The 21,827-nt window shown below is 39.2% G+C and overlaps 1 protein-coding gene across 2 annotated transcripts in view; it reads right to left on the minus strand.

The window, feature by feature from the left end:
* Window positions 1-21,419, minus strand: part of LUZP2 (leucine zipper protein 2) — a 310,057-nt gene extending 288,638 nt beyond the window's left edge. Inside the window, exon 1 of one of the 2 annotated variants that reach the window (XM_055814775.1) lies at window positions 21,306-21,419. The gene's annotated coding sequence lies outside the window, so the exon portion shown is untranslated. Of the gene's footprint in view, window positions 1-20,985; window positions 21,049-21,305 lie in introns of those variants that run through there. The other variant, XM_027790897.2, reaches the window with a different exon arrangement.
* Window positions 21,420-21,827: the final 408 nt, after the last annotated feature.

Consider the following 21,827-nt stretch of genomic DNA (forward strand, 5'->3'; position numbering starts at 1 on the left):
ATATTTTACTCCAAACCTCAAACTCAATCATTTAAATTCGAGTCTTTGCAGACACAGACCCTGCCCTGAGCAAGGTCTCAGTCACCCATGTATCACTCATAGTGCTTATGATGGGGGAAGCCAGAATTAGCAGAGACATCCTTCATTCCACATACAGTAGCACCCATTTTTGTGGGAAAAGCAGGAAGTATACTCCAGACTTCATCCAAAGTCCACTGAACTAAAAAGGTTTTCTTTGATTTTACAGGGCACAAATTTGTTAAAGCAATAGAATATAAGAGGATATATACATTTAAGGAAAGCCAAGTGACTCCACATCACGGAGCAGATCCCTAACCTAACCAAAAAAGAAAGGGAAAGTTTTGGGATGATAGCCTGAAACTGAGAGAAAGCATTGGGAAAGCAGAAGACAACATGAAAAAGGCAGCAGGAGGAATGTACTAATCATGTGCTGTCACCACCCAGCTTGGAACACTAAACATTTCAGATGAAAACAAAACCAATCTGTCCAACATGCTGTTAGTGTGGCAGGATATCAGGTAGGCATTCCTCACCGCTGAGATCACAGAGTGTTTTGGTTCAGACTAAGAGGATCTAAAGCTTTGTTTTTACTGTGTTTCAGTGGGAAATAAGTAATGTGTAAATGTATTTATTACAAAATTATAAATTTATTATGTATGCCACCTAACACATGCACTAGTTCTAAGGAGGTTAAGACTACTCCCGTGGTTTGGCTTAGACATACTTACTCCTTCCCTGAATCAAGATTTCATAAATCAAGTTTTCACTTAAATTATTAGAGAAATAAAATGGACCATGTAAACAAACTTGTACTCAGAGCCCTAGAATGGAGCTGTTCTTCTTTTTCCAAAGTCAGGCAGGTAAAAATCACAGTGTACTGCAAATTTTAAGATCCAAATAGTTGGCATCTGCTTTGATTGTTACAGGGCGACATAAGTTAATTTAGCAGTAAACCTTAGGATTTCTGCTAAGGTTCCTGTTCCAAGTATAAAATAGAGAAACATGGCAGTAAATGGTATTGGGCTGAATTTGGCTGACAGTTTCCTAGTTGCAGCCAACAACTATTTTCTAGTTATGTTTAGTCTGTCACAGTGAGCTCAGGTGGTTTTTTTGGTAATTCAGTTTCCTACTAGAGCTTCACAGAAGTGTTATTAAAGGTCATCCCAGAACATCATGCTTCAGACCAAAATAAAGCTATGTACATTAAACTTTTAGCCTATTCCAAGTTCAGTCACAGCAATGTAGAATCCTGTATTTTGGCACATCATTAAAAAGTCAAAGCTCCATTCTAAGGCCAGATCAAGGAAATGAGGTCAATCAGAGATCATACTGGCCTTCTTGGAAAACAAGGTTGTGCAAAGAACAAACCATCAAATTGGAATTTGCAAGTTTCTTTCTCCACAGAATTCCATTTGCAGTTGCAATTCTGCATTGAGTATTTGGAATATCTGTCCCAAAATTTATAGACTCTATCCAGAGTTATTTTAATGCACATCTGGACATTAAAGCAACAAAGACATCCCTCCCATACCCCTCAGTTACCAATATTTCCACTTTGTTTTTAATAAAGAACAAGTTAGACACTTCCCCTGTCCAGGGACAAGTTCTACTGTATGTGTTTACTTCTGTTTGTTGGTCTCCCAAACACATTTATTCCCCAGGAGCCCATTCATCTTTTATTTAGTGTAGAAGCTGAACTCTATTAAAATGATATACAAGCTATGGAACTGAAGAGCAAAATTTAAGGTTTTGGATAACACCTTATGAAATTAAGTTGACCTTCATTAAATCTTCTTGCACAAACACTGCATCTAAATCAAGCGTTTGTAGGAACTATCTCTGGTTTCTAACAGCCATATTGTTACATCCAAAGCCTTTTGAAGGTTTTCAGGTTGTAGCTGCCGTTTGAGGGGTCTTATATCTGTGTTAGGACCTTGCTTAGGCAGCAGCAATACTGTGGCATCACTACTTCTATAGATCTGCAAACTGAAGTGTGAAGCATTGATTAGGTAGTTAAATATTTTACCTCCTGCAAAAGCACTGAGAGATAGTATCATACAAGAGCATTTTAATATTTTTTCATTCAATTTATAGAGATCTAGGGCTGGATCCAGCAACACTGATATCAGTAGGAATTGTGAACAGTGAAAGTATCAAAACTTTGTGGTGCAGTGATTTCACGGTTTTAGCATTGCTATTCCTGTTTGAGGTCCCAGTCCAATTCAGCATAGTTATTCAGAATCAAACTTGAATAAGTAGAACATGTAGATCATTGGTTTATCTTGAATTTGGTCATCTGAAGAGCTTCAGAAATGTCAGGAAACCCTATCGGCATGTCAGTTTGAGTCCTAAGGAAAGCTTTAATAGGGATTTTCTTCTTTAGATGACATTAATCTCATGAATGCGTAAAAAACTGTACTTTGCCTTAATTTGTACTTTGCCTTGCACATTTAATATGTGGCCTGTTTACCCACAACATAGCTATTTTCAAAAAATTCTTGTAATCCTCTATTATCATACAGCTCATCTGAGGCATTTTCCATTTGATGTATTTGACTCTCTTAGCCTGAACTATTACTTCCCTGTAGTTCGCCATTACTTTCCTGTAATTTGTTTACCGAGAAATGAACAGAATACTCTACAAACACATACCATTCAACCCCGTAACTTACCCAGTAAACTGGGTAATAACTCATTCTTATAGTAAAGATTTAAAGAGAGAATCAGAAGGGACAATTTCATTTATTTTTCCATCAGACGCTTAGGTGAAGAATGATTCCAAGAGACAATAACGTTTCTGGGACTCAAAGATATTCAGGTAAAAAAAAAAAAAAAAAAAAGTACTGAACTAAATTGCCCAGGGATATCCAGAGATTACTAAATCAAAAGTTCACAAACATCTTAGTACTGCAAGATGTCTAAGTCAACTTCATGCTTCTAATTCTCATTAATCCAACTGAAACTGGGTACCTAAATATCTTACAGATCGAAGCTCATTTTCTGACTGAATGAATTAAGGTTTCACACTAGCACCATTTTTATGAGTAGTCCCACTGATTTTTAATCTTTTGACATTCTGATCTATCAATATTTTTACTGTTTGTCACTGTTCTCCAGGAATGGTTTACTGACCAAAATTTTAGCTGGTAAGTGGGTTGGTTTTTATCACAGTCATTTATGTCATTCACAGAGGGATTAGCTTGCTTTGCCCATTATAATGAGCAAATGATGCCATGGATTGATCTAAAAAGTACAGCACAGTGTAAAGCACACAGCAGAGCTGCTTGTTGCAGCTGAGTGAAACCAAACATATGGACACTCTGTTCCTAAGGAATTGCCCTGAATTGTTTCACTTCACTGCAAGTAGTCAACCGACACGTTTTCCTGCAGGGCTCCATCAGGCAAAACTCTGACCGTCCAGTCCCCAGTCCACAGAAACAGGCACAAAGTTCAGCGTATTTTTAGGCACAAACCTCAAGCGCTTGACAGCCCCTCAGGCTGCGCAGAGCTGAGCCCTCCGCAGACCTGCCTGTGGCTGGGTAGCAGGAGCAGCAGGGCAGAGCCCTGCGCAGGGTAGGATGATCCTTCTCCCTAGGACCCGACAGATTTTGTTGGGTAAACACATGGCTCCAGTTCCACAAAGATCAGGAGTTTTGACAGCAGTGTGATTTGAAATTCCCATTGAGCATGGTACAGCTCATGGTAGGTTCTGTAGGCACTGGTAGTTCATTATAAGATGACTTTACTACTAACCAAAGTAAAGGCTTTACACCACCAGGTAGGAAAGAGTAAGCTGCAGACAGTGCCACTCCCCTTCATCTCACATAACCTTGCTAAGGTGCCTCGTTCCCTTCCTATGGGAAACTTCCTTCCTCCATTTTTATTTTTATTTTTTTTAAGAGGAAAAGCACCAGTTACAAATGAGCTTGAATAGATGCATGATGAAACTTACCGTTCCTACTGGCACCAAAAAAGTAGTGATTTCTTGTAGCAGTTGTTCATAATGCATTTAAGACTTCAGATTTAATTATTCCTTTGTATGTAATTATATATTTTCTGTGTTAATTATCCCTTTGTATACAAGCTCTGTTTTTGCATACAATTACTTTCAAAAGAAAGGCATAGTTATTTTTACTGCTGCTAATTAGCAGAGTTCTTTGTTCCAGCTCCCACAATGTATTTTCCCATTTTATTTCAACATGAAAAAGTTATAACTCTAGAACTTGGAAATTCTACATAATACTTCTGGGGTTTTTTTTCTTCTTAATAAACACTCTGATTTCAGCCATTCTTCTCCTGTATTATACCTCGGCCACATCTTACTGAAGGATAAACTCAGACAAGCTCAATAACAGTACGTGTTGCCCTCACTGAAGGAGCACACAGAAACATCCTTTGCATTGTCTTTGCAACGAATGCTGAACTTTATTATTTTTTTTTTCTTGGGAAACCTTATTCCCATGCAGTTGAGATTCAAGGACACTGCAGCCTTCTTGCAAACATTCCACAGAATGATCAACGGCCAAATTAGTAAACTGAATTATTCATTGCAAATTATTTGCTCATTTTTACAGAACACATTGCACGCCACGTGTAATTGCCAATACACGTTCTCCTTACAATGTTGATTTTGCAGCTATATTTTTTCACCCGATTTTCCCTTCTCCCTCACCTTCTTCCTGTGTTATGAGACTATTTCACTAAAATATCTTTTCACAACCAAACTCCAAATGGGTTCGTTGTGAAACATAATAGCCACTTTCTTCCACTGTCCAAAACAGCTCTTCAAATTAAAAAGAAGCGACAGTCACTGTGATCTAACAGAGAAAGATGTGACAAAGGTAATAACGTTGAGCGGTATTCATTTGTGAAGGCAAATAAAGACAAAACCTAGGCAAATAGTCCAAAAATGGAGACTGCAATGAACTGATCTAACACAATAGCATCGCTCTGTGTATTTGGAAATGTTAACGAAACAGTGAAGACGAAGCTGTACAAGGCAGAGTTTTACATCGTATAATGACAAGGCTGTAACAGCTCTATTGGAACTGGGAGAAGCAAACCTACCAGCTCTGTTCCTGCTCAGATGACGAACAACTTCTTTAAGTGCTTCTCAGCTTTCATTCCAATCGCTGTTTCACTATAATTGCCTCTCTATCTGCATACACAGCGGTTAATTTAAAAAGCCTTATGAAACTGTTCAAATAACTGCTGCCCTCACATTTCCCATCTCCTGAAGGCTCAACCTGCCAGAGCTGTTTGCAAGCAGCAAGGCTGTCACAGCTGGCTGCTGGGGAGCAGGGGACAAACAGGAGAGACCACCGAGGAGGTAGTGTAAGCAATCTTTTAGGGCCAGCTCTACAACCAGGTGAGACATAGAGTGTTTGGACCAGTAGGAATGACTGGCCTGGAAATAAGGGTCAGAACGTTTGGGTTAGAGCAAATGCCACAAAACAGTAGCTGACTTCAGAATGAATAGCTGCTGTTACAGCTGCTGTGAATTTGCTATTCATACTTTTGCTCCCGGGTTTATTCGCTGCCATGGAACAAGAAATTAGAACTTTAGACAAAGAATGGGGTGGGGGGAAGTAGCAGGAGAGTATGTGAAAGAACTCCCAAACAGAAAATGCTTCTGTGATGGAAAAGATCATATCAGTACTTACATTTCCTTGTTTCCCCAGATTTCCTCATGTTTAATTTCTTATTAGATTCCCCACCCCACCCCACCCTACCCCCCCAGGAAAAAAACAAACAACGCTGCTGCTTTTTAAGTAAGGGAAAAAATGTTTCCTCAGTGACTGAAACATCATTATTCTGTGCTATTAACAAAAGTCAGGTTTATAGTGCAGAGATATAGTTCTCAACATTTAGATTAATTAGAAAACCAGATTTATCACATTATTATGTCCTTTCCCTCCCTTTTCTTAATATTAGTGCTTGGATAAATTATGGTTTTTCATACAGAAAATTAAGTCTGAATTCCAATTACCTCCCTCCTTTTCTTTTTTTTTTTTTTCTTTTTTCATGACTTTCCATTTGAAAGGAGAAATAATAATGCATAGTCCCTAAACCTTGCTGCAATAAATGGATTCTGGTCCCATAAATTTTTATTTTCCTTACCACTCCATATTCCCTTACAGTTCTGATCACCCAAACTGGAGAATAAAAACAGAATGCCATTCAGGTGACTAGTCACAAAAAGATAATTATGAATAACGAGCATAATCCACAGCACAAAGCTTGCTTCAGCAATCAGTGTGACATTTTTTCTAGTTTTCAGCTTGCTCACAAACAGAGTGGGTCAGAATGTACCAGTCATGTACAGAGACTAAGGCAGAAGTCTAGTGTAAATTACTTTAAGGCCTTTGTATATAGTTGTCACATAGTATATAAGAATTTCACCTAATTAAAATCAGAAGTGAACAATATGAAATTGCAAAAGACCATTCTGGAGAGCCTGTGGCTGGACTGTGACAGACACAACGCTCTGGAATCATGGGCTACTCAAGTCTTTTACACCGAGATACACAGATGCAATATTAAACCACTGCTGTAAATAAGTAGATGCTGTACGCTCACTTCTGGAATTTCTTCCTGTATGCATTGCTCATGCAATGGAAGGTGAGAACTACCTAACCCAGGTACTACAGCTATATCTAAGGAAGAAAATCCATGCAAATTCTCCATACAAAAAGGTCTCAGTAACTCATTATGACATTTTATGTCTCTGGAAGAGTTAAGCAGGTAACAGAAACATGGGCATAAGACACTGTATGAACTATTCCAAGAAGTACTATTAATATTTAACTGAAGAACCCAAAGCTGTACATTAATTGTTGGAAGCCAATCATAAGAACATAAAGTCTGAACTACTTTAGATGAAGTAGTGCATTCATTGGGAATTGGGCAACTGTCAACCAGCCAGAGTCTAAAGTGGCCTTCTTTAAAACACCTCTCTACTTGTAATGATGCCTTACCTTTTAAGCATTACCACTGCTGTGTCTTTTGTATTTCTCCTCTCAGAATTCCTTTTTTCCATATTTTAAAAATGAGGTGATGGAAGTGATCTAAGCAGAAATCCCAGAGGGTTTTTATTTGCCTGGGTTTAATTTTCCTGGTAGATGTGCTATAGGTCTCTATACTGAGCTGAGCACTGTAGTTCAGTTAAATCAATTCAGTTGCTGGATGATTTTGTGCAAAGAGGACAGAGACCCAAACACAATTCATCTTTTTTATTCCTCTAAATTAAGTCACTGGATAGCCTAAGAAAATAGAAACACCACATTTGCTAAACCTTATGGGCGGGGGGGGGGGGAAGAACATTTTTTCTACTTTATGTTATAGCTCATTGTATTCTTTTATCTTTTCAAGAGTAATGCTCCCTTCATTGGAATATGTCTAGCAATAAACAGTTTTGCAGTTATCAGATGTCTCAGCTTTACTCCAGCATTTAACCAATGTCTAACGCCTTAATGTTTTATATATTCAGGGCCATACACACCATTCCCTTCCAATTTAAAAAATGCTTATAAATATCTTTTCTTTATAATGTGCTTCCAGACAATTGTTAGCATGTTACTATTGACTGGGGTTTTTTTTAGTTCCTAGTGGTTCTGTCCTCTGTGTCTGACAGTAAAAGGAACAGACATTTCTTTTCAGTTTCACATGCGACTATTTGAAGGGTAACCGTTACAAGCCCGTATATCCAATGCATCAGAAGGAGAATAGGCTAACAAGAGGATACCAGAGATTTTAATGTCATCTCTAATACAAGCATTCAGCAGGCGTCATCACAAATAAACTACTCTTGACACTCCTGTTAAAAGTGATGCAAGACTGGGAAACCGTGACAATTTTCCTAGTTTAAGTATAATATTAATGTGGTTGCTCATGCAATGCAGTGCTGTTTGATGAGAGTCTTTAGCAGAACAAGGTTCAAACAGCTTCTTCCCTTACATCCCTAAGTACGCTCATCAGTGTTTTCATTTTACCTTTACCTCAAAAAACACAGACTGAATATGAGAGCAGGGCCTTACAGATTTGTGGACCCACTTTGAGACACACATGTAAAAATTGCACCTGAGCTTATGGAGTCTTGGCAGCTTAGCTTTCCTAGTTCAACCGCTGTTTATTAATAATACCTTCTAAAAAACTCGAATCCGCAACCATTTTATTACTTGGCAAAATGTGGCAGCATGCAGATGCATCCTCTAATACATAATTTACAAAGCCAATTATACTATTCTCATTAATAAGGGGGTTGGGAAGCTGTTGGTAGCTACACCTGGAGAAACACTAGTATAGCTTCACAAGGATTACTGAGAATCCCTCCTGTGAGCTCTTTCTGGTTTTGATGATCTCTGCACTGATTCACACAGATCTACTTCTGCACTTCAGAACCCAATTTCCAGACCTAAAGCCAGATAAATCTGAGAAATGTAAGTGATTGCCACTCTCACTGCTTCTGCCATTTTTCATTTGTAAAAAGGAAGAGTTACTGATCCCCATTACACTAGTTTCTTTCCTACCATTTCAAGCAAATTATATGCTTTATTATCACTTCATTGTCCCCTTAGGATAGTAAATAGGTAGTCGCAGCAGGGATAGAGATGGGGTTTTTGAAGTAATGAACGCAGTACTTCTAGCCACCCAGGAAGTTAATTTTATAGGTATAACTGGAAGTATTAGGGTGCTGGTGGAAAGGAACATCTGAGCAGTAGCATCTAGCAGTCAGGGCCACCAAGTGACTAACAGTGATCATTTCGCTACCCTCAGGCAAGCTCCCCAAGCGAAGGGCTGCAAGCTCACTGACTGAAATTCAGGTGCCACGTAGGCTCTGCCAGCACATGAGAGCTCCATCAGAGAGCCAAAACAGTTAACACTAAGCTCATGATTAAACTTAAAAGGAACCCACAAAAACAACAGGATAGAGGTATTCTTCCACTGTAGGAATGGGGATGTCTGGCACCTTCACAGATCTTAAATGAACAAACCTGAATTATCTATGACCCAGTGGCAGTGGCTGATGAGTTTTGCAACAAGGACTGCCACCTCTGAGGTGCCCCGGGCAGGGACAAGCATGCCGAATTCACCCTGACCTTGGGAGATGCTCATCTGCCCCCTGACTGACGGAAAGGGAACATGTGCCAGCTGCCTCTACAAGGTGTTTTATGAGGAGCTTCCAGGCAAAACTGAATCCCTGCCACACTGCAGAAAGCAGCACGCAGTGCCTTGTAACAAATGGGCTGTAGAGACCTGCAGTTAACCTCCATGACTGTAAAAGCCCCATCTTCCACTCCAGACTCTGGGAAGAGGTAGGCAGGGATAGGGCAAGAGGATGTTAATTTCATTTTAAAACTCAGCAAGTGGAGTAAAAGGGAAGAGTTTCCTTTGCTTGGCTCTTTAGAAGGCTTATGGACCCCTCATCTCATTTAAGGACTCCAGGCTGCAAAGACAACTTGAAAGAGGCAGAGATCCTACAGGTACAGACCCTAGACCCCGCCATCACCCCCCCCCCCTCCCCCCCCAAAAAAGCACCTAGGAATCAGAAGAAGCCTCATAAGACCATTCTTTGAAATGATTCCCTAGTTTTTCCCCTTTTATTTGCTCTTCAAAGGGACTTGGGCACCTCAGTTATAGCTCTGGAGTCTACTCTTATAAGCAAGTATCTAGAATGCAGGGACCGCAGCAGATAATGCTTACTCATCTAAGTTTGATAGGCAATATTTTTTGATCCCTTTCTGATCGATCTGAATAATTTACAGCTTTTCTTGATGTCCATTTAAGTATATGTAAATTTTACACATAACCTACCCTACCTAAATCGCAGGTCTAATAAATATAATGAAAAGCTGAAGTGTTTGCAGAGTACTCTGAGCTACACCAGTGAATAGTTTCACATAGGAGAAAAACATTCATATCCAGGGCTTTAAATAGCCTCACCAAAAGAAAGTTACACCATCTCAGATGCAAAGCGTGTCATGTGGATATGGAGAGTGTTAAAGGCAAGGATAAAGCATCTTCACCAGAATCACTATTTGTGCATGTATTTAGAAAGAGTTCTCATGATGAAATGGAGCGGCTGAGAAAGTCTCCAGGATTCTATCCACTGGCTGTATAAAAGTGTCAGCAATCCTTTCCACTGACATATCATTTATTCCCAGCCTATCCACACATGTCACCAGCAAAAACTCTGTGCTGCAAGCCAGACCCAAGGGAAACGAAAGAAAGAGTAATTAATTCTCAAGAACTTCCCCAAACTGCCTCCAGTAGATCCATCAGAGCTCCCTGCTCCAGCTGTCTAAGCTCAAGGCAGAGACAGCAGAAAAAGCTCTGGCTGTACAACCTTTCTCTTAATCTGCACTCCAAAGTTTTCCCTCTCAGCTGGCTAGCAAAGCATTTCTCTGGCTCTCCCCATCGCTGTTATTCACAGCCACACAGCAGATGGGAAGCTCTAAAGAGAAACAGAGAATTAATTCAGCTTTCTTGATGGAGTAACACAAAGAAAATTCTCCTGAAGGACCCAGCCTTTTCTTCAGGCTCCCGCTGCAAGGACATCTGCAGTTTCCACATAGATATTGTGGTACAGAAAGCGATATAGCACATTCCCCACACCGTGTTTTACCCTGGGGAGGTTATGGCAGCTGAAATGCTTATTTCAACTTACTGCTACCTACAGACCTCTCCTGGACCCAATGATCCGGCACTTGAAAATAGAAAGAGTCTTCTCTGATGTAGAAGCTTGTGCTGGAAATTTCACCAAGCAGAGCAGATTATCAAATGTAGGTGTCACACACTGACCTCTTATGGGTTGTCAAAAAAAACGTTAAAAAGTGTCAGCCTCTGGGCTAGCGCATTAGAGATTTTTCTCTCTTGTTTTTGGCCGTTCTACTCCCTTTTTATTCGTGACTGTCCAAGCATGCTCGGTGCAAAAGCCTGAAAAACAAAGCAACAAAACCAAAGAAGCTGTCCTCAAGGCATCTGGTCTCCTCTTTTCTCACCCATTTTCACATCAGAAGTGCCTGTAACTGTAAATCCCCCTTTGTATTACTGAATTAATGAGTGAATAAATAAGCGGCTATAAGTGCTGAGAGGACACAGATCTGCATAAGGGAACTCACAAAGCAGCAACAGGGGAAGGGATGTAGGATATGAAGATCATTAGAATAAGCAGAGTTCTAATAACAGGAAGCAACGAAAAGCCTTGAGTTTGGGTTTGAAGGCAACTGTTTTATTAGGGAGGAAAAGAAGACTTCAGAATAAGAGCATCATGTTTAGGTACAGAGGCGACACTGTCTGGGTGGTTGTATAACCAATATGTAATTAAGAGAGATGAATTTTTGACCTCCACTTATGGCCCTGGGCAAATGTCTGCAATTCTCAGTACTATAATTTCCACATGTTGATCACTGTCCACACACAGCATTATCACAGTAGGACAGACAGGCTACATTGGGTTTTTGGGATGATGCCAGAATATAAATAAGGTGTAATAATATTAAATTAGAGCAGAAAGAGCATTCGAACCCCACGAAAGTGTTGATAGAAAGACTAAAGATGTACTGCAAGAATATTCAGCTCAGCTGGGTGCTTCATTACTGGTATGCTCTATCTTTACTAGATCAAGAAAAAACGTACTTAAGGAAATTAACTGCTGTAAAACAAAGGACAAGAGCAGACCCTGAAAAGCAAAAAAAGTATTTTTGCCATCATGCAGAGCTCTCAACACAAGGTCAACATTTCTCACTCACTCCAAATCTGTTCCTCGTTACCCAACTAATTTTATAAATAAATCAAAATGAAATACACGTTACCCAAGAAAGAATAAAACAATTGGGAGATAAGTCTGGAATAAGGTTTGTGTCTTTCCAACTTTACTTATCCATCCTAAATGTTTACTTTCAGAGAAGACACTGAAATAAGAATAAAGCAGAAATTTAGCACAGCGAATAAGCACATAGTCCTAATTATGAAATTGTATTTTATTCCAAAGACAGCTGACTCTTCAGTATATTTAATAAAGGGAAATCAAGCAAATGGTTTCAACCCTTAATGAGAGCTCCTGGGAAATTAAAAATTATAAAAGAAACAAATTCCCATGTAGGGACAAAATAGAGAAGCTGTAATTATGGCTAAACAGTTGACAGATTATAAAGTAATACTTTGGCACAAAGTTGCAGGAGAATTTCTAGCATTAGGACACCCCTTGGAGGCTCACACAGCACTATTTATCTCTGCTCATATTTTGACTTCCACTTTAAGCTGCCCGTGTTGAAATAAGAAATTTTTCAGTGGTAAAAAATTATACCTGAAAATGAAAGACATTATTACAATTTGACTCATCAAAGGATTTCAATCTATTGTAAGGCTTGGTTTTGAGGTTCTTGCTCACACTGAGCTGTTTCTTACTCCAAAGGTATTCCCACTGAAGGCAATAGGTGGAGAGAATGTCAGGATCTGTTCTTTTGTGCCAGCTAAAGGTCATTTTCTGTGGCACCAAAGTAGTTTAATGTGATATAAAATAGCAACTCTTTCTAACATGTCACTCTTGAGTTGAAATCCTACACTTCTAGTCATTTTGTTTGAATTGGACATCCAGACATATGAGCACCTGGAGACTATAGAAGCAGACCCATTCCTTTTTCTTTTTTGTCTCCAAAGGAAAAAAACCCCAGACTTTAACATAAAGTTACAGGTTTCCTGAAATGTTCTTTACTTTCTAGCAATGATTCAAGTACTTCAGTACCCAGCTTCAGGAGCCTGAAATAAAACCTGAGCACATTTAACACTTCACAAATTAAATTTAGCATGTGATTAAAGATTTCTGGTGCACTTCTGAATTTAGCAATATTTCATTATCCCTAGCATGAAAAGCTCATTTCTTCTACTGACCTTCTGTCAGCAGCCCTCCTGAAAGCACTAAGAGACACAAATAGCTAAAGGTGCCAGGAAACTTTTGTCTCCAGCGTAATTAGATTATTCCCACTGTCCTTCAGAAACCTGACGAAGCTTCTGTATATATGTGTCTATACATGTAAACAAGCACACAGGCACACCTCAGAGTGCTTCTTGGTTTCCTATACTTCCATGTAATTTCTAATTTCATTTCTGTTTCCTGGCAATTTTCCCCAAATGCTTTCACGTTGTCAGCTTTTGCACTCTTCCCGGAACAAAGCGTTATACTTTTTCTCTTAATTGCTTCTTGCACTTCTCTACCCAGCTTCCTCACCCTTTCACTGATAACACTGTTGGGTTGTTTTTTTCCGGTGTTACTCATGCACAGCCTTTGGGTACACAAGAGTTTCTCCTGAACATTTTCATTTCTTTCTGCACTCTTCCAGCCTATTACTGACTTGCAGAGTAGCTCTCCAAGTCCTCCCCTATCTCTTCCTGGCCTGAAATTCAAAATTCTGCCTTATTATATTCCGATATTACTCACTCAGCCTTACCCTGACTGTAGGCCTGATTAGATTAGTCACTTCTCCCAACTGTTCACCTCCATCACAACCAAATCTTGTTTATACATTGCTCAGAACCAACGATGAATTAACCCTTCGGCTTCCTCCTTTAGTGCAACACAATCTTGTTGTACAGCAAGAACAGCAAGTAGCAGTAGTAAGCATGCCTTTCATGTGCCCATTAGCTTTTGGCCTCTTAGACTGGAGTAGAAATTTCATTTTCCACCACCAGTTGCCTGTACTTGCTGTTATAATGCTTTGCGTGGAGCAATGAAGACAACAAACAAGTCAAAGTCCAAACTGTTCAGATGAACAGGAAAACTAGAGGCAGATCTGCACTTCAGCCAAACTTAACACACTTCTCACACCAGAGACTGGAAAATTCTCAGGACTGGACTATTATGCATTTGATGCTCAGCTTATTTACATTCCTAAGAATAAATCCCACAAGGGTACTTAGAGTAATCTGCTTTGGTACAGCTAGGACTTGATGTGAAAAAGCACATAAAGAGCAAGGATAGAAATAATCCCTACATATTTGGAAAATAAGACACCTCTCCTTGAGTTTGGGCACAAGTATTAAGTTACGAAAACTTAATTTTTCCTTCAGTCAGATCATCAGTTAATTAATTCATTTTGCACAGGACACTGAGTGGTTTTTTTGTGTTGTGTCTCTGGTTTCAGACCTGATTGATCCTACACTTAAACCTGCCTCTGGTAAATTAATAGAAGGACAGGTATCAGAAAAGCAAAGGATCGGTAAATATCTCTTTTCTTACTCACTGCCCACTGGACAAATTCATGTCTGGGAACATCTGGAAAGGGCCAAGTACTCTGCATTTCCCCCCACTTCCATTCATTTCCCCTGTTCCTCTCCTCCTCCAAAACGCCTGGAGCAGGAAAAACATCACTGCCTCAGGGTACAGTCTGCTTTTGCTAGGAGAAGGCTCCATTCTCACCACACCCTACTCAGTAAGTGAAACAACACAAAATAAACCCCTTTTTAGCTGTCACACCACAAAATGTCTTGCCTTCCTTTCACCCTCAGTTCATTAACAGTGGTAACATAAAAAGGAGCACTTTTTTCCAGAAGAAGTCAATGTCTTCTTGAAGCAATCACTGATAGATTTTTGCTGTTTCTTTTTTCCTTCCTATGACCTTATGCTACCGCTGCTATGCATCAGTCATCATTATCAGTTGTGAATTTTCGCAACGTTCTCGAACAAAGTCTTCCTTGTTCCCTTTACCGTTCATCCTGCGGTGATGATGATTGCGTGGGGTCTGGCAGGGACACCACAGCATGGCAAGAGACATTGTTTCAAACGGCCTGGAACTGACCTTTTCCACCCTGAGTCTTCAAAACCTTCCTTGAAGAAAGGGACACATTTGTGATGATGTGATATCGGTATGTCTTCGGAAAACAGGTATTTTTCATTCCCTGGCAATATCTGTATGATATCTGAAAAATAGTTAAAGGCTCCAAGAAATCTTTGAGTATCACGTCTCATACTCATCATAGCAACAGACCTATGGTTTCCTAGCCAAAATACCTCTCTCGTGTATATTTTAAATCCAAAACCTGACTTCTGCACCTGGGAAGCAATCATTATCCAAGATATAATAGACACAAGCACGTACCAGCATGAATTTAATGGGAAAAATCTGCAGAGTTGCCTCCTGTTGTTCACAGACTCATTGTAAAACCCCAGAGAATTAGGAGCAAGCCTACTTCTATTCAAAATACAGTAGAGTGTAAATGTTCCTCTTAAGTCATTTTACGCAGAAAATAGTTTATCAACCCAACGACATTACGATTCTGGAAGTAGCAATAACATATGGTTTATTCTTCTTACCTGATCTGCTGCCTATGCTGTGTTTCCCCAAGCTGCTTATATTTTAGTCCTACGTCTGCTCTGTCAGATCTTTTACAAAGCAGCTGTAGGCCTGCCAGCAATTCGGGAATTAAACCAACAACCATTTCTGATCAAAAGGGGAAAAAAATAAATAAAAAAAAGTCTGGAAAGCAAGATATAAAGAATTTTATTTTTTGTTTTAAGAACAATGTCTTCGTTATTACCTTGCTACTGCTTGGATTTCACATGACGTCAAAATAAGATCAAGTGCCAAAACGGCAAACTCAGACACATTTTGCATAGACCAGCTCCAGAGCAAGGAGGAGGAGGGGAGAAACAGGTGCAGAATATACATAATATACACGAACCTGCTTTTTGTAAACACGTCTAGGCAGTTCCAGCTCTTTTTGATAAATCCCTGATTGAATCACGGCCCCATATTCCACCTGTTCCTAAGAAGTCCCCACATTGACAGTTCTGGAAATATATTCAGGATTGAATCCAAGTTTCCTAAATCAATGAAGTTTTGAGTCTGCTGTGAATGATTAAGTTACTGGGGCAGGAGAGGAGAGAGATGGAGCAAGAGAGAGGGAAAAAAAATAGTGAGTGCTGAGCTATTGTAACTAGCAAAGAAGCCATGTTCTGTTTTCTGCAGAACTGAATGTAACAGGAATGCATAGAACTTCTCAGGCGATAAAAGTGGAATACTTTATGCATCGCGAAGTATATTTTGCACTTCTCAAAACTGTCAGAAAGCATTTAAGCAAGTTGGGAAGCTTTGGACTTCTAAAGTAATAAAAAGACCCAAATGCATCTTGTGCTAGGGAAATTAAAAGGAAGGGTTTACGATGGTTTTTTTACAGTAACTTAAGTCCTCCTTAAACCTTTCAGGTCATCTAATTTTAAATATGTTTCTCAGAAAACTTTTACCTACTCTTAGTTGCTGTGAAAAAAAACCAAACCAAAACAAAACCAAAAACGCCAAACACAAGGACTCTTCCTTTAAGAGATCAACATGACTTAGGTGGCCTCAAGGCAGGAGAGAGGACCAGATTTAGAACTGCTCCTAGAAACCTGCAGGAAGGTTATGAACAGATTTCTACAAGAGTCAATATTTAGAAACAGATATGTTTTCTAACAGTAAAGAGACTTTTAAGAGATTTTCTTGCCATCAGTTTAGACTCCTTTTGTAAAACATATTGTACTGGGAAGTCTACATAAACCCTCAGAATATAATTTTTTCTTCCCTTATTTTTTGCTATCTTCACTTCCAGTTTTACTGCTTAATGCCTCTGCATAAACAAATATGAGTGAATATGGAACTACTGCAAGAGGAAAGAAAGAAAAAAATTCTTATGTACCGAGGACATGGTGAGGCAGTCATGTCCCAGGGTGATAAGAATGGCTAGATACATACAGCTCAATTTTCATTGTGCTTTAGTGCTTCCATTGTCATCTGAATTTCAAGTAGAAATTTGAACTCCCGCAAATGTTGAACAGAATGACTAAAGAGTACTTTACACAGAAACTAAATAAAAAAGTCAAATTTATTTTTAAATCTATAAGTGCAAAACTGTGGTTTTAGCATGTGGCAACAGTCAGGAACTTTTAGAGTTAATTTTGAAAGGACCCTCTGCATTAGATTCATTGGACATCAATGCATTAATAGAAAGCTGGACTACGGTTAAGAGTGTAACAGTTAACACACCAGTTGTCGAATTATAAACCAGGCTAAGCACATATAAAGCATCAACTGTGTACACACGATAACAGATATAATCACAGCATTAAGTAGAATTACCTCTAAGACCAACAAAAAACACCACCAATCTGCTAATGATAGTGTAATAATTTTCAATCTGAGTCTCAAACACTCACAAAAAAACCAACGCAGCTGGCAAGAAATGCTTTGGTGTCCAGAATTTAAGGAAAAAAACATGACTATTTTAGGGGATACTTACAAACTTTATTCATGGTGGCACCACCTGGACTGCTTTCAATAGAACGTTTCAACATGAGTTTTGCTTGAACACATTCGAAAAAGTTCTATCCTCTTAATTTCTGCTTCATTTCTTGTCATTTCTATAGCGAGTGGAGCAAAGCAAATCAATTCCTTGACCCAGTTTAAGAGCACATGAGCAATAAACACGGTACAAGAGAAAGCCAAGAGCTGCCATGAGCTGAGCTGCGGGAAGGGTGCAGGAAACACAGGCTGTTGGCTCCCGCGAGTAGTTGACGTTTATGCAGCGGTTACACCCCAAGGCTCCAGTTAGCACTGGAGAGCCGCTGCCCTAGGTGCTGCGCGAACACTGAAGGACACACCCAACCATCAATCAGTGAGATATTTGGGGTTACATTTTCCTGATGGAAATTAGCATTGTCCCAGGGAAGAGGGAGAACAACTGACACTAGCTTTTGCACTTTCTGGGAGTAAAACCATGTCTATTCATTTCTGATTATTGATGATTTTAAAGGAGAAATTCACATGCCTTCTCTGAGTACCACTGACTTTGAACACCCAGCAGCTGACTTCCCAACTACTGCTTTTCTCCCTCCTGGTTATCCTCAATGATGACTGTTCTCCCTGACCTCCATTCCCATTTTAATTATTTTTTTCAAATCTCTCTCCATCTTCACCACACTTTAATCATCTTACTAAACATCTCCCTAATTGAGAAACAGCAAAGCATAAATAAATGTCATACAATAATATTTATGGTTAATATACCACCCTAATACTTTATCAATTAATTACAAATAATATAAAACATAAACACCATTGCAAGTTAATAACTGATTGTGTGTGTGTGTGTGTGACTACTGCAGGAGAGTATTTACAGACATTGGTCTTTGAGATCTTGGAACATGTAGCATTTATATTAATTAGGAAAATACATCCCTACTGTGATCTGCAGAGGGCTTGTAAAAGTAATTCCAGTGCACATAAACAACACATATGTAAACTTACAGCAGATCACTGATTATTGTTTTTCCTTGCTAGGCATAGGCAATTCAGAGAAAAAGATATAGTCAAAACAAGAAAAACAAAGCTTACGCGAGTGATAGGTTGAGTTCAGATTGCTGCTGTTCTGTGAAAACGAAATAAAACAGACAGTAATTGGACACTTTAATATACCATCCAGCATCATTCTCAGGTGATTCTGTTATGGACTAAGGAAATTTAGATGACAGAGAAGGAACTAGGGACCATATGCTCGTGGTACCTAAACACAGAAAGCCCAAACACACTCCAAATCCAAAAAATTAATAATGAGGCCAATATTCCATCATTTCAGTTCACAATAAGGAGCACCACAAGTGGTAAAGGAATAGACAGAAACTATATTGTATGCCAAGAAAATTTAGAGCTGTGTGGCAACCTTCCCAGATGAGCATTGTCTTCAAATAACCAGTTCAAATGGTATAACTCTACACACTAGCTTGCACATAATTTTGCTTTAAAATAGAATACAAACTATTCTGCAATGCAAAATAACCCGCCCTCATCAACATACAAACACATCCACAAAACAACACGTGGAAAAGTATCTTTGTGACTGCCAGGATAGAATTTATTTTAATCTCTTCTATGATCATTCTTGTCTGCTTTTTGGTGCTCTCACAGGGGAATTCTCAGCCCCTGACCAGTGCTGAATGCTCAGCAGCTGGCATCCTAACAGACCACCCATATCCTTGCTGGTTATTCTCTGCACCTGGTGCATCAAGCTCTTGCTCCTAGGAGAAGCTTATATTGCTTCTCCCACATCTTCCTTGGTTGTTTTAAGAAAATTTCCCCTATTTAAGGTTTGTGAACATTCTAATGTGCAAGGTTGCACAATGCTGTAGGTCTGTTTACTTTAATTTTCTCTTAACTGCGTGGCTTCATTACTGCATGGCTTCATTAAAAGCAAACAAAAATCCAAGCCTGATTAAACCCAAAGGAAATAAGTGATTTTCATTTGCTTCTCTGTGCTTTGGACTGAGGTCCCAGAGAATAACATTACTGTCTCTCAGTCTCTTTTGGGTAGTTTTCTTTGAAGGATTAGTGTTGTAAAAGAGGTCTAACTCTAGTCCATGTCAATCTTTACCTCACAGTGCTGCACACATTTTTCTCAGGATTCATGTACTTGAAAGTTGTGAAGCCAAAACTGCGTATTATTTTTTCTATAATGACAAAGTATGCACGTAACGCACAACACCAATGAGATACCAATCACTGTTTACTTCTCAACTGAAAGAAATCACCTTATTGACTTCAAGAGCAGAATTCAAGCTTGGATCCCTTGAACAGAGCAGCTGATGAAATGCATGTATTTAATACTAATGGATTTAACTAACTGAGCAACCAGTGTGGTGTTTAGCCTTCTTAATGTGTTTCTATAGCAGATGTCACTAATGGAATTTAGTCAAGTTAATTCTCTCCTGTTTAAAAGCTTTTATTTATAATAGCTTTTCTGGGTATTAATGTTGTAAATTTAAATTATAGTCATTAAGGAAGTTTACTTTAATGTCCCATGAGTTCTATTGCTGTTTTCAATAATGCAACTACTTTTCACAGGCTTCCCCCCCGTGCACCGTAGTACAAGAACAAAACCTGAGGATGCCCAAGGACTACCCAGAAACTCTCTGTATGATTGTTAAGGCATGAAATCAGATGGGGAAATAAGCTATCCAGACCTATTACGTATCAGTTAAATACCACAGGATGATACTTTTCAGAAATTCAAAGGCTACCTAAGGCAGTAAGAGCCCCTCGCCTTCCTTAATTTGGCAGGTGCAAACAATCTGGGTGACTTGTTAGAACCAAAAAAATTAAACAGTTGAGAAATTGACCAGAGGAGAATAACCCTACAGTAGAGAAACTTTAGTATTAGATCCCCAGGGAAATTATTTGAGAATGTCAGCATTTGCTGAAATCCAGCATTTATCAAAGGTAAATACGTGTGGTCTTCAGAAATAATGTCCAATTCACATAAAATTTATCTGTGCCTTGTCCTCAGAGAGACCTAGCATTTCCAAGCGGCATGTTGAGGAGTTGATGACAACAGAAACAGACCCAAGAAAGCATCATGCCCCTCCACTCCCCTATTCCTACTGTGCTACAGAAACACCTAACCTTTTCTTAATGCAACTGAAATGTTCCAGGTAATGTTCTGCTATATACAGGCTTAAAAACGAAATTTAAATACATTTCCATCTTCTGATCTGTGGAAGTTTCTTAACACAATTTGAATATGGGTACCTGTCCTTGCATGCCTTTCAGCGTCACTCTCTTTGAAACAGTACCCCTGTACGAAAGGGAACACTGTTAACTTAATTCCTCTTACTTCAGTTTTTCCTGGAAACTAGAATAACTCTCATTACAAGCACCATACTTAGCACTTATTCCAAAAAGTTTATAAACTCCATTAAAAGAGAGTAGCAGAGAAACACACATGGCTGAACTAAAATCAATCATCATTAAATCATTTCACTAGATCTAAGGAAAGAGCTAGAGAATTCAGCTTAGAAATCCATAGAGGCATGTGAACGGTATTGTTTTTACCTGAGGGCCATGGTTGGGCAGGCATTTTAACCTTCTGCTGTACTAAGAAACAACACAACCAAGTGTTTAAGAGCTTTATACAAGAATGGTGGATGACAAAGAGGACTACCTTAATTTTGTATGACCTGTAATAGCTCACTCCTGCTTCACAGCATCCTCTCACCAGTCATTCACAGTATTACAAGTAGACAGCTTCTCAACTGCTGCTATTTATTAGCCAGCAAACTGAGGTAACTCAGTGCCAATTAGCCAATTAGCTTAACATAGCAACCTATGAGCTAATTCTGCAGCCAGCCAAACAAATGCCACAGCTCCAGTCTCAACAACAACAACAACCTGCAGATCCATCCCAGCACATACGCACGGCTCTCATGTTTCATAAAGTCACATAAGGAAAAAACAAGTGACACAAAACGGCGAGCATCTTACCACTAGTGGTGTTATCTCCTCTGAGCACTTTTTGTGTGTTCATTTTGTGTGCAACATTATTGCTTGAATTAAAGGCCCAGAAATTAGGTTATTAAGATTAATCTTTTGCCTGTATTCTTACTCTGAGAGTGTCAGCAGCACAGGGATCTCCCTGCAGCTTTCCCATCTCCATAAGCTCTTGACATATTGAGTTCACCTAAGCATATAGCAGCAGTTGCTCCTGTTGGTAGTGTCCTTGCCTGTCAGCTCCGAGTTCTGAACTCTCTTTCATAGTGGAGAAAACAGACAGGTTTTGACAGCGTTTCCTAAGCAGGCTTTGACCCACACAGTGATTAACCAGAAATTATGTGATATTGTTCCCTAAGTAAGACCAGATGGGAATTTTTGTGATCAGCTTGGAAGAAGTAATAAAGTATATTCTGTTTTTATGGACATCTAGATACTTCATCTCAAATCATTCCAACAAAGCAAGACATGTGGGAGAACCCAGGGAAGGAAGATGAAAATCGGTAGTTTTGAAGG

The sequence above is a fragment of the Falco peregrinus genome, chromosome 9 (assembly GCF_023634155.1).
Source record: "Falco peregrinus isolate bFalPer1 chromosome 9, bFalPer1.pri, whole genome shotgun sequence".
Taxonomy (NCBI): Eukaryota; Metazoa; Chordata; class Aves; order Falconiformes; family Falconidae; genus Falco; species Falco peregrinus.